Below are 9,595 nucleotides of genomic sequence, written 5' to 3'. Positions count from 1 at the left end.
CCCCCCTCAAGGCACCCCACAATGTCCTGCTCAGTCACCTGCGCCGGGTAGTACCAGTTCAGCAGCGGGCCGTTCCTCCTCCATACCTCCCGCGCAAAGGGGCACCTCACCATTTCGTGTACCGCATCCTCATCCTTGCCGTAACCTCTCGGGCATTTGGGGGAGTTTGCTAATTGGCGGGCGAACATGAAGCTCCTTGTCCCTAGCCTATCCCGCACCGCCAACCATGACAAGTCTCTTTGATCCTTCGTGAGTGCCTTTGCGGTGGTCTTCCATACTTGCCGGTGTACTGCTCTCTTTACCCCTGCCACCTCGCAGGCCTCCCCTTTATTCACTTCTGCCATCACTTTCTTGGGGGTCCATGGGCCCCTTTCCTGGTGCAAGCCATACTCCTTTATGTAATCCCCCACCACCGTATGTAGCCATCCCTGTAGCCAGGCCAGAGGCGTGCCCCTCGTGAGCTGGGACATCCCGAGCCCCCTCATTAACCACTTCAGACGGTACCTCAAGTAGCAGGCTACCTTCCCCCGGGGTGCTTCGGAGTAGAACAGCCTCAGCGAGTTGCACACAAAGGTTGAGTGCAGGACCTGCACCACATCTGGGGCCCCCCTCCCCCCGTTCTCTACACGTTTGCACATCGCTACCCTCTTTACCCTATCCATCCCCCCCCCCAGATGAACCTAAATAATGCTGACATCAGGCTCCTTATCTCCCTCTTGCCTGGTGGGTATACATATGCTAGATAATTAAGGGTCGGCATCACCTCCGTCCTCACTACCATGATCCTTCCATCGACAGCTTCCTCCCTGCCCACCTTCGCAGCTGCTCCCTCACCTGTCCTATCTTCCTTCCCCAGTTCCTCTCCGCTGACTTCTCTCGACAGAAGTCTATACCTAATATCCTGACCTCCTCTGTCCTCATCTCCAGCTCTGATGGCCGCCCCTCGAACAGTCTCGAGTCTCCAAAGACCATCAGCACACTTTCCTTGGCGTTTTACCTTCAAACCAGAGGCCCATCCGAATCGTCTCGTCTCTTCCCCGGCCCCCCATACCGATGCCACTTCCCTGCAGAGGATGACCACGTCGTCCATGTACAGCACTACCTTCCCCTGTTCCTTGTCCCCTGGGACTGTCACTCCCCTGATCCCCTGGCTATTCCGTATCGCCTCTGCGAGAGGTTCCATGCCCATTACGAACAGCACCGGGGACATCGGGCAACCTTGCCTTACCCCCGACTCCACTAAGATCGTCTCTGAGAGTTCTCCGTTCACCATCACCCTGGTCCTGAGTCCTTGGTATATGTGTAATATCTCAATTACGGCGGGAGACGAGTTGACGGGGCAGCACTTGTTTATTAACACTAATACAACAGTAACAGGTACAGCCGAGATACAGCCTACGCTACGTGTGCCTAACTCGGCTACGGTCCCAGGCCCTCCGGCTACGTGCTTCCTAGGGGAGGCTATCGGACCCGTCCTAGCCAGGGTACGGGTCTCGACCTCTGGGTCCCACAGCCCGGCCCTTACAAGGACGTCAGGCCGTGAATCCCAAGGTCTCGCCTCTGAGCCACACAGAGTCCCGGCCCTTACAAGGGCAGCGGGACTAGGGGTCTCGGGGCCCTATCTCTTGCTCCGTCTTCTGTCTTCACTGGTTGATGACTCCCCGAGCGCTGCTGCGCATCGCCTTACATAGCCCTCCGCGCCAGGGGGCGGGGCCTATGCGGACCGCAATGTGGACACCTGCCTGCGGACCGTGATGTAGCCACCCACTACGCGCTGTCTCACGATCCTCCCCGCCAGCACGTACCACCTCTACATATGCATCTCACCCATTCCACCAGGGGCCCCCGCACTCCCATTTTGTCTAGCACTGCAACGACGTACTCGTGTGAGAGCCGATCGAATGCCTTTTCCAGGTCCAGACTTAGGAGCCCCAGGGGGCATCCTCTCTCTCCCTCCACCTCGATCGCCTCCCGCAGTAGCACCAGTGAGTCTGAGATCTTTCGTCCCGGCACCGCGCATGTTTGGTCGGGCTCGACCACCTCTCCCACCACCCTCCCCAAGCGTGTCGCGACTATCTTTGCCATGATCTTATAATCTGAGTTCAGAAGCGTAATTGGCCTCCAGTTTCACAAATCTCTCTGGTCCCCCTTCCCCTTATACATTAGTGTGATGAGCCCCTCACTCATGTCTTTTGGCACCAGACCGCCCTCCAGCGTCTCCCTGCACATTTGCAGCATATCCTCCTTCAACAAATCCCAAAAAGTGATGTAGAATTCCGCCGGGATTCCATCTAGTCCCGGTGTCCTGTTCCTGTTTTGCCTTCTCACTGCCTCCCCCACTTCCCCCATCTGGATCCTCTCTTTCAGCCCCTCTGGGTTCCTAACTTCATGTCTCAGCTCTCCCAGCAGAGCCTCCCGCATCCCCTTATCCGTTTCCTTCCTCCCATACAACTCCCCATAGTAATCCCTCGCTATCTCTATCATTCCCTCAGTTGTTACCTGCCTGCCTCTAGTCGGGCCCACCAATTCCTTAATAGTGTTATCTCCTAATGATAGGTTTTTACCCTTTCAACTGGTACAAAAACTGACACCTTTATACAACGCATCATGTTTGCAATAACCACAACACAAGCAGTCAAAATGCAAACAAAAAAGAAACAACTCTGATAATGATATGCACTGTCCTTGAAGTTGATTGGTCCACACCCAAGACAGCTTTTCTTAGAGCCTAGTCTCCATTGGTGTTGGACCAGATGACGCCAAAAGGCGTACAACTCAAAAACAGCGTACTATCAGAGTATTGAGAGCTCGGGGTAAGCATTTACACTGAGACCTCCGTTACCAGTGGCAAAATATAATGATAGGTTTTTACCCTTTCAACTGGTATAAAAACTGACACCTTTATACAAGGCATCATGTTTGCAATAACCACAACACAAGCAGTCAAAATGCAAACAAAAAGAAACAACTCTGATAATGATATGCACTGTCCTTCAAGTTGATTGGTCCACACCCGAGACAGATTTGCATTTTGACTGCTTGTGTTGTGGTTATTGCAAACATGATGCCTTGTATAAAGGTGTCAGTTTTTGTACCAGTTGAAAGGGTAAAAACCTATCAGTTTGCCACTGGTAAAGGAGGTCTCATAGTGGTGTTATCTCCTGTCCTGCATTTCTTAAAGAAGTATCTCGTACACTTTTCCCCCTCTTCCATTGCCCTGACCCTGGCCCTGTATGCCAGCTGCCTGGCTCTCCTCTATAATACCGAGGATAGCCTCCCCTTCAACCTCTCTATGTCCTCGCCCACGGGGAACCCCAGCTCCATTAATCTGTACTTCTTCTCGATCCTGGCATTCCATAACTGCAGCTCCCTCTTCACGCTCCTCCCCCTGCTATATGTCTGGAAGAGAGCCTTTATCCTGCCCTTCACCATACTCCACCACTCAACCCTCGTGGCGAAGCATTCCTGGAGGGTCGTCCAGTCTTTGTACCGCTTTACGAAGTCCTCCACCACCTTTCCGTCTGCCAACAGGCTCACATTCATCTTCCAGGTCCCCTTCCCTATTTTCAGGCCGCCTGGAATGCCGAGTTTTGCCTTAACAAATTGTGGTCTGAAAGGGGGAAAGGTTCCAAATCTGCCCCTTCCACCCTCACATCGGCAGACACAAAAAGGAAGTCTATTCGCGATTGCGTTCCACCGCCCTTATTCGACCACGTATATCCTGGTCTCATCAGGTGCATCTTTCTGAAGGCATCCGTCATTTCAAAGTCCTCCATCAACTCTTTCAGCTTCCGGGAGGATGGGTTAAGCTTCCTCCTCGCGGCAACCGATAACAAGTCTGTCAGGTGCAATGGACAATTAAAATCGCCCCCCATTATGATTTGCCGTCTCGTGGCCAGCAGGGTCGCCACGTTATTCCACATGTCCATCCTTCCTGCACATGTCGTGGGGGCGTACACATTTATCAGTCTCAGTTCCGCATCCCCATAAGATACGTCCACATAGTGGAGACGTCCCGGGATCACCTCTTGGGACCCCGTTATTTGTATACCCCTCCTGCCTAGGAGGGTAACCACCCCTGTGCATCGGTTTTCATTGCCCCCTGACCAGAAGTAGTACCCGTCCCAGCCCTCCAACAGCTCCTCCCGGCCCAGTGTATATGGTAGGTGACATTCTTGGAGGAAGAACACCTCCCTCTTAGTAGCCTGCAGCAGTTGCATTATCGCTCCTCTCCTCCCATTTCTCTTCAAACTTCTCACATTCACGGACGCCACGGTAAGTTCCATGTCGGGATGTGTCTCAGTCCGACTCCGCCCTCTCCGCTCGCCCTCCGTAACAGCTTTCGTTCGCCAGCTCCCGCAGCTTCATCTTGCCCCTTGTTCTCCAGGGTTTCCCCCTGCGCCGGCTCCCCACCATTTCCTCCATCCCCTCCCTCGAGGCCTCTGTGTCCGGCAAGGAGTCCAAGGGTTCAGCGCTGCCTGAAGGGGCGACTCTTTTTGGGGCTCTGTAGCTTCCTTTTCCTTCCGGTTGGTCCCTCCCATGTCTCGCTGCCACCTTCCTCCTGCTGTCGTTCCCCTTTTCCTTCATCCTCCTCCACCGCCTCCGCCCAGTCTTCCACGGTCGTCTCGGAGATGCTGCTCATGCCGTCGCTCCCCCCGCCAGCCCCCCCTCCTGCTCGCTCGATGTCGATTCCTTTCTTTCCGCGGGCCTCTCCCCTTCTCCCGCTCCGCCCGTCGCCGGTGGCCGCTGCTGGGCCACCTCCCCTCGCTTCTCCCTCTCCAATTCCCTATCCGGCCCCAGTCTGGTCCCGCCCCCCTCCTCATCCCCCGCCCCCCCCCCCCCATACGCCCTAACCCTGTTGGCATACGATTCCGGACAGTTTCTGTATAGATGTTCTCTGCTACCGCAGAGATTACATTGTGCCGGGACACTGCACTCTTCCACCACGTGGTCCAGTGCCTTGCATCTATAGCAGACCCTCGCCTCGCACGCTGCGGCCAGGTGTCCGCATCCCCCACACCTCCTACACAGTTTGGGCTGTCCCGCATATGCAACATCCCCGGTTGCCTCCTATATTCAGGGCACTCTGGATGTGTCTCAGAGTCGTCCCCCCCCTCTGTCTTCAGCCGCACCCTCCATTGTCTAGCCCCTGTCCATATCCCCACCGAATCCCTCACCTTCTTACAGCCCGACAGTACCAAGCAATGCTGTCTCAACCAGACCTCCACTTCATGGTCGTGTAGAGCTTCATTATATAGGAAGACAGTCACCACCTTCGTATCCAGCTCCGATAGCAGCTGCAACTTAATTGATGCCAGCGGTTTCTCCTCTGCCTTCTCCTCGAAGCGGGTCAAGAATCTCTGTAGCAGGGGGCTTGAGTTGAAACTGACATCAAAAGCCCTCCTTCCCGGCAGGGTTATCAAGCAGTACAGGTCTGTTGGCTCTATTTGTAACAGGCCCATCACTATTGACCGTACAAAGGTCGCCCGGTCGATGGTCACCTCCGCCACCTCGTCCTTCATCGCCACTCTGACGCAGTTATGTCGTCTGACGTGAGGTGGTGTTAGGCTCGCCCCTGCCCCGCCTCGCCACCCCTCCGCTCGTTCCCGGGGCCTCCCAGCCCCCACCGGTCCAGCGTCCACTGCCACCTTCTCCCCCCAGGCCTCCCACAGCCCCAGGGTTGCTGGCATCTCCCTGGCCTCGTCCCCCACCCTCCGCTCGGGGGCACCTGCCCCCCTGCCCCCCGGCACCATATCTCTTCCTCCTCGGCCCCCCTCGCCCACCCCATCAGCTCCCGCCCTCCCCTCCATTTCCGCCACCCGCCCCCTCTGCCGTGCCTCCGCCACCCTCCTCTCAACCCCTCGCCGTGCCTCCCTCTCACCTCCTGCCGCTGGCAGATCAGCCTGGTTGCTCCAGTCCCCCCCGGCCCCACAGGTGGTGTCGGTGGCCCTCTGCTCTCTCCGCGTCTCCGTCTTGCCTCCTGCAATCGTCATCTGGCCAACTCGGTCGTCCCGGGCTCCCTCAGCAGTGCAGATGGCGTCCATTGCTCTTGGCGCTCGCCCTGCCTCCTTTTCGTCTGCTGCGACCGCTAGCTGGGCGGCTCGGTCGTCCCGGTCTCTCTAGGCAACTGGGGTAGCACCCGTGGCCCTCGACTCTCGCCATGTCCCCTCCTCGTCCGCTGCGACTTCCATCTCGACGCTCCAGCAGTCCCAGCCTCTTGGTAGCGTGGTCATCCCTGGCCTCACGGCCTGGGCCCTCGCAGGCCTCGGAGCTGGTGGTTAAGTCTCGCGGGTGATCGCCGGGGCGATAGCAGCTTGAGGTCCGGACGGGCTGGAAGGATCACCTAAGTGCTCCTGGTGTCTCCCCTGGCAAGCCAGGATAGTTGCGTATTTAAATTTTTTATTTCATTTCAGTCAGTACGGCCAAGAAAAGAACAGACAAAAGTATAGGAGAACACATGACCGTAACCGGAGCAAAGCATTCTTTTTACAGCAGATACACCGAGAATGCCGCGGTAGAGTTCCCCTCTTTCACACCCTTTAAGCAAAAAAAAGGCAAGAACCACCGTCGCAAAGGAGGGGGGGGGGGGTACGTTCATCCACCCATTGTCGTCGGGGGGGAGGGGGAGTCGTTCAGAATTCAACCGATCCCGCACGGGGGTGGCGGCCATCGCCATTTCGCGTTTGTGGCACGCCTGCCCTTCGTCTCCCGCTCCACCCCCACCACCCTTTCCAACAGCCCCCTGGCTAGGTGGCATACCCTGAGGGGCGACATATAGGTGCTTTTGACCAGCTTCTGGCGGGCCGTCCACAGGGCCTCTTTTATGGCACCTATGACGGTCCACGCCTGAGCCCAAACCTCGCCCGCCCTCTGTCTGAACCTCCCCAAATTATATCACACTGTTGTCTTTACGGGGCAGAAATGGGACAGCAGAGGCCGGCATAACTCCCACACCTCCTGGGCAAATGGGCACTGTATGAGGGCGTGAGAAGTGTTCTCACTCAGGCTACAGCCTTTCGGGCAATCAGGAGAGTGGGCCATTCTACGGGAACACATAAACTGTCTGCATTCCAGCCTGTCCCATGCCGCCAGCCAGGAAAAATCCCGCTGTCTTTTCGTCAGGGCTGCCGATGTTACGTTCTTCCAAATTTGTCGGTGCCCAGCACCCCGTGCACCTGGCACCACTGTACAGATCTGCTTTTTGGAGATTTCCGCCAGGACTTCCCTGGGGACCCAGGACCCCCGTGTCCGGACCGGCTCGTACTTCGTAACGTATTCGTTCACCGCAGTGCACAACCACCCCTGGGGCCAAGCCAGGGGGGTGCCGCGCTTTAACGAAGCCATGCCTAGCCGCCGCAGGAGCCACACCAGCCTGTACTGTACGAAATACGAGGCTTTCACCTGGAGGCTGCTGGAGAAGTACAGGCACAGGGTGACGCAGACAAAAATCGTGTCAAGAATGCACGCGACGTTCGGGGCCCCCCTCCCACCGTTCTCGGCACGTTTATACATTATTTCCCGTTTAACCCGGTCCATCCCATTCCCCCAGATGAACCTGAAGAACAGGCGCTCCATTCTTTTCGCCATTTGCGCGCCCGGCGGGAAAACGTAGGCCAAGTAGATGAGTGCCGGGAGGATTTCTACCCTCAGGACCAATATTCTGCCTTCCATTGAGAGGCACCTGTCTGCCCAACCAGCCAGCCTGACCTTCACCCTACTCTCCTTTCCCTTCCAATTCTTTGTCGCCGAGTCTTCCCTGTAGAATGTGACCCCCAGGATTTTGATCCCCTCCTCCTGGACTGTTATACCTGGAGGGCGACCCTCGAATAACCTGGGGTCGCCGAATATCATCATCTAACTTTTCCTTACGTTGACCTTAGATCCCGAGACCAAGAAGAATTCATCCGCGAGTCGTAGGGTCTCCCATACCGAAGAGACGTCCCCACAGAAAATGACGACATCGTCCATATACATGGCGATTTTTGCCGGTTCAGTGCACCCTGGCATGCACAACCCCTCTAATCTGCCGACTTCTTCTGACAGCCTGGGCGAAAGGCTCCATGCACAGTATGAACAGCACTGGATACATCGGACACCCTTGTCTTACGCCGGACTCAATTGGGAAGCCCTCCGATAGGACCCCATTAATTAGCAGGCTGGCTGCGAGGTTGTGATATAGTTTCCTGATCCAATCGATCAGCCGTTTCCCCACCCCCATACGCCCCAGGACCGCGAACAAATAATCATGTGAGATGCTATCGAAGGCTTTTTCTGATCTAAACTTAGCAGTCCCAATGAGTTACCCCTCTCCAGTGTGACTTCCACTAAGGCGCTGCGACCTGAACGCAGCGCCTTAGACCGCTCGGCCATCCTGACTGTGGCCTGGTGTCACTAGAGGATAATTTTAATCCATTCTCAGCAATCGATCCACGTGGTTCATGTGAAATAAACATTCCAATTATTTATCTAAGCAAAAACACTTCCTCATCACAAGTGATTCAAGCGAAACAATACCCACCATTTTTGGACAACCTAGTTGTCATTTAGACGGATGCATGATCCTAGAAGGAGGGAATTCCAATATTTACTCAGAAACATCCGTGAAGAATATTCATAACCAAGATGCATTTGATCAAGGAAATCCAGTGATTCTTACTCATGTTTAATTGAGGGTATTGCTGAATCTTGTTGCCAAATTGAATCGAATTTATACTGCTGGTGTCATGTATGGTATGAAGCGTACATTTGGACTTCGTGCAGCGCTGGTCTATGTCCTGTGTGAGACAATGGTTCACGGAAAAAGATATCACAGAACTGATTCACGTAACATCATCAAGTTACTTCATATCCACACCAGGGGGGCCGCACTATCTGACCTGCCCTACAACAGGAAGACAATTGGTTGTATAACAGTCATAGCAGTATTATTAATTTTCATTTTACATGTTTTTATGCCGACCCCTTGCATACCAACGTGATTTTTTGCATTGTGTTTCCCTCCATACAAAATATGTAATGCTCTCAATCACTCTTTGTGTGTGACTTTTGTTTTTCTCATTTATATTCACCAAACTTTCCTGCCTTGTTCCATTATCGAATATTTCTCAATTCTATTGCGATAGCTAAGCTTCATTGAAATCACAAAACAGAAAATTGTTGTTAATTCACAAAAGAGCTTCATGCTGTCAGAAGTGGGATTCGAACCCACGCCTCCAGGGGAGACTGCGACCTAAACGCAGCGCCTTAGACCGCTCGGCCATCCTGACTGTGCCATGGTGTCACTTGAGGCTAATTTTAATCCATTCTCAGCAATCGATCCACGTGGTTCATGTGAAATAAACATTCCAATTATTTATCTAAGCAAGAACACTTCCTCATCACAAGTGATTCAAGCGAAACAATACCCACCATTTTTTGACAACCTAGTTGTCATTTAGACGGATGCATGATCCTAGAAGGAGGGAATTCCAATATTTACTCAGAAACATCCGTGAAGAATATTCATAACCAAGATGCATTTGATCAAGGAAATCCAGTGATTCTTACTCATGTTTAATTGAGGGTATTGCTGAATCGTATCGCCAAATTGAATCGA

The 9,595-nt window shown here is 54.1% G+C and overlaps 1 non-coding gene across 1 annotated transcript; it reads right to left on the bottom strand.

Moving 5' to 3' along the window:
- Positions 1-9,183: 9,183 nt before the first annotated feature.
- Positions 9,184-9,266, bottom strand: TRNAL-UAG (transfer RNA leucine (anticodon UAG)). Its single transcript has one exon. It is a non-coding gene; the product is annotated as a tRNA-Leu (tRNA).
- Positions 9,267-9,595: the final 329 nt, after the last annotated feature.

Source organism: Lampetra fluviatilis, chromosome 24 (genome assembly GCF_964198595.1).
Source record: "Lampetra fluviatilis chromosome 24, kcLamFluv1.1, whole genome shotgun sequence".
NCBI classification, from domain to species: Eukaryota; Metazoa; Chordata; class Hyperoartia; order Petromyzontiformes; family Petromyzontidae; genus Lampetra; species Lampetra fluviatilis.
Note: the sequence above shows the minus strand (reverse complement) of the source record. Positions and strands in the feature narration are given on the sequence as shown.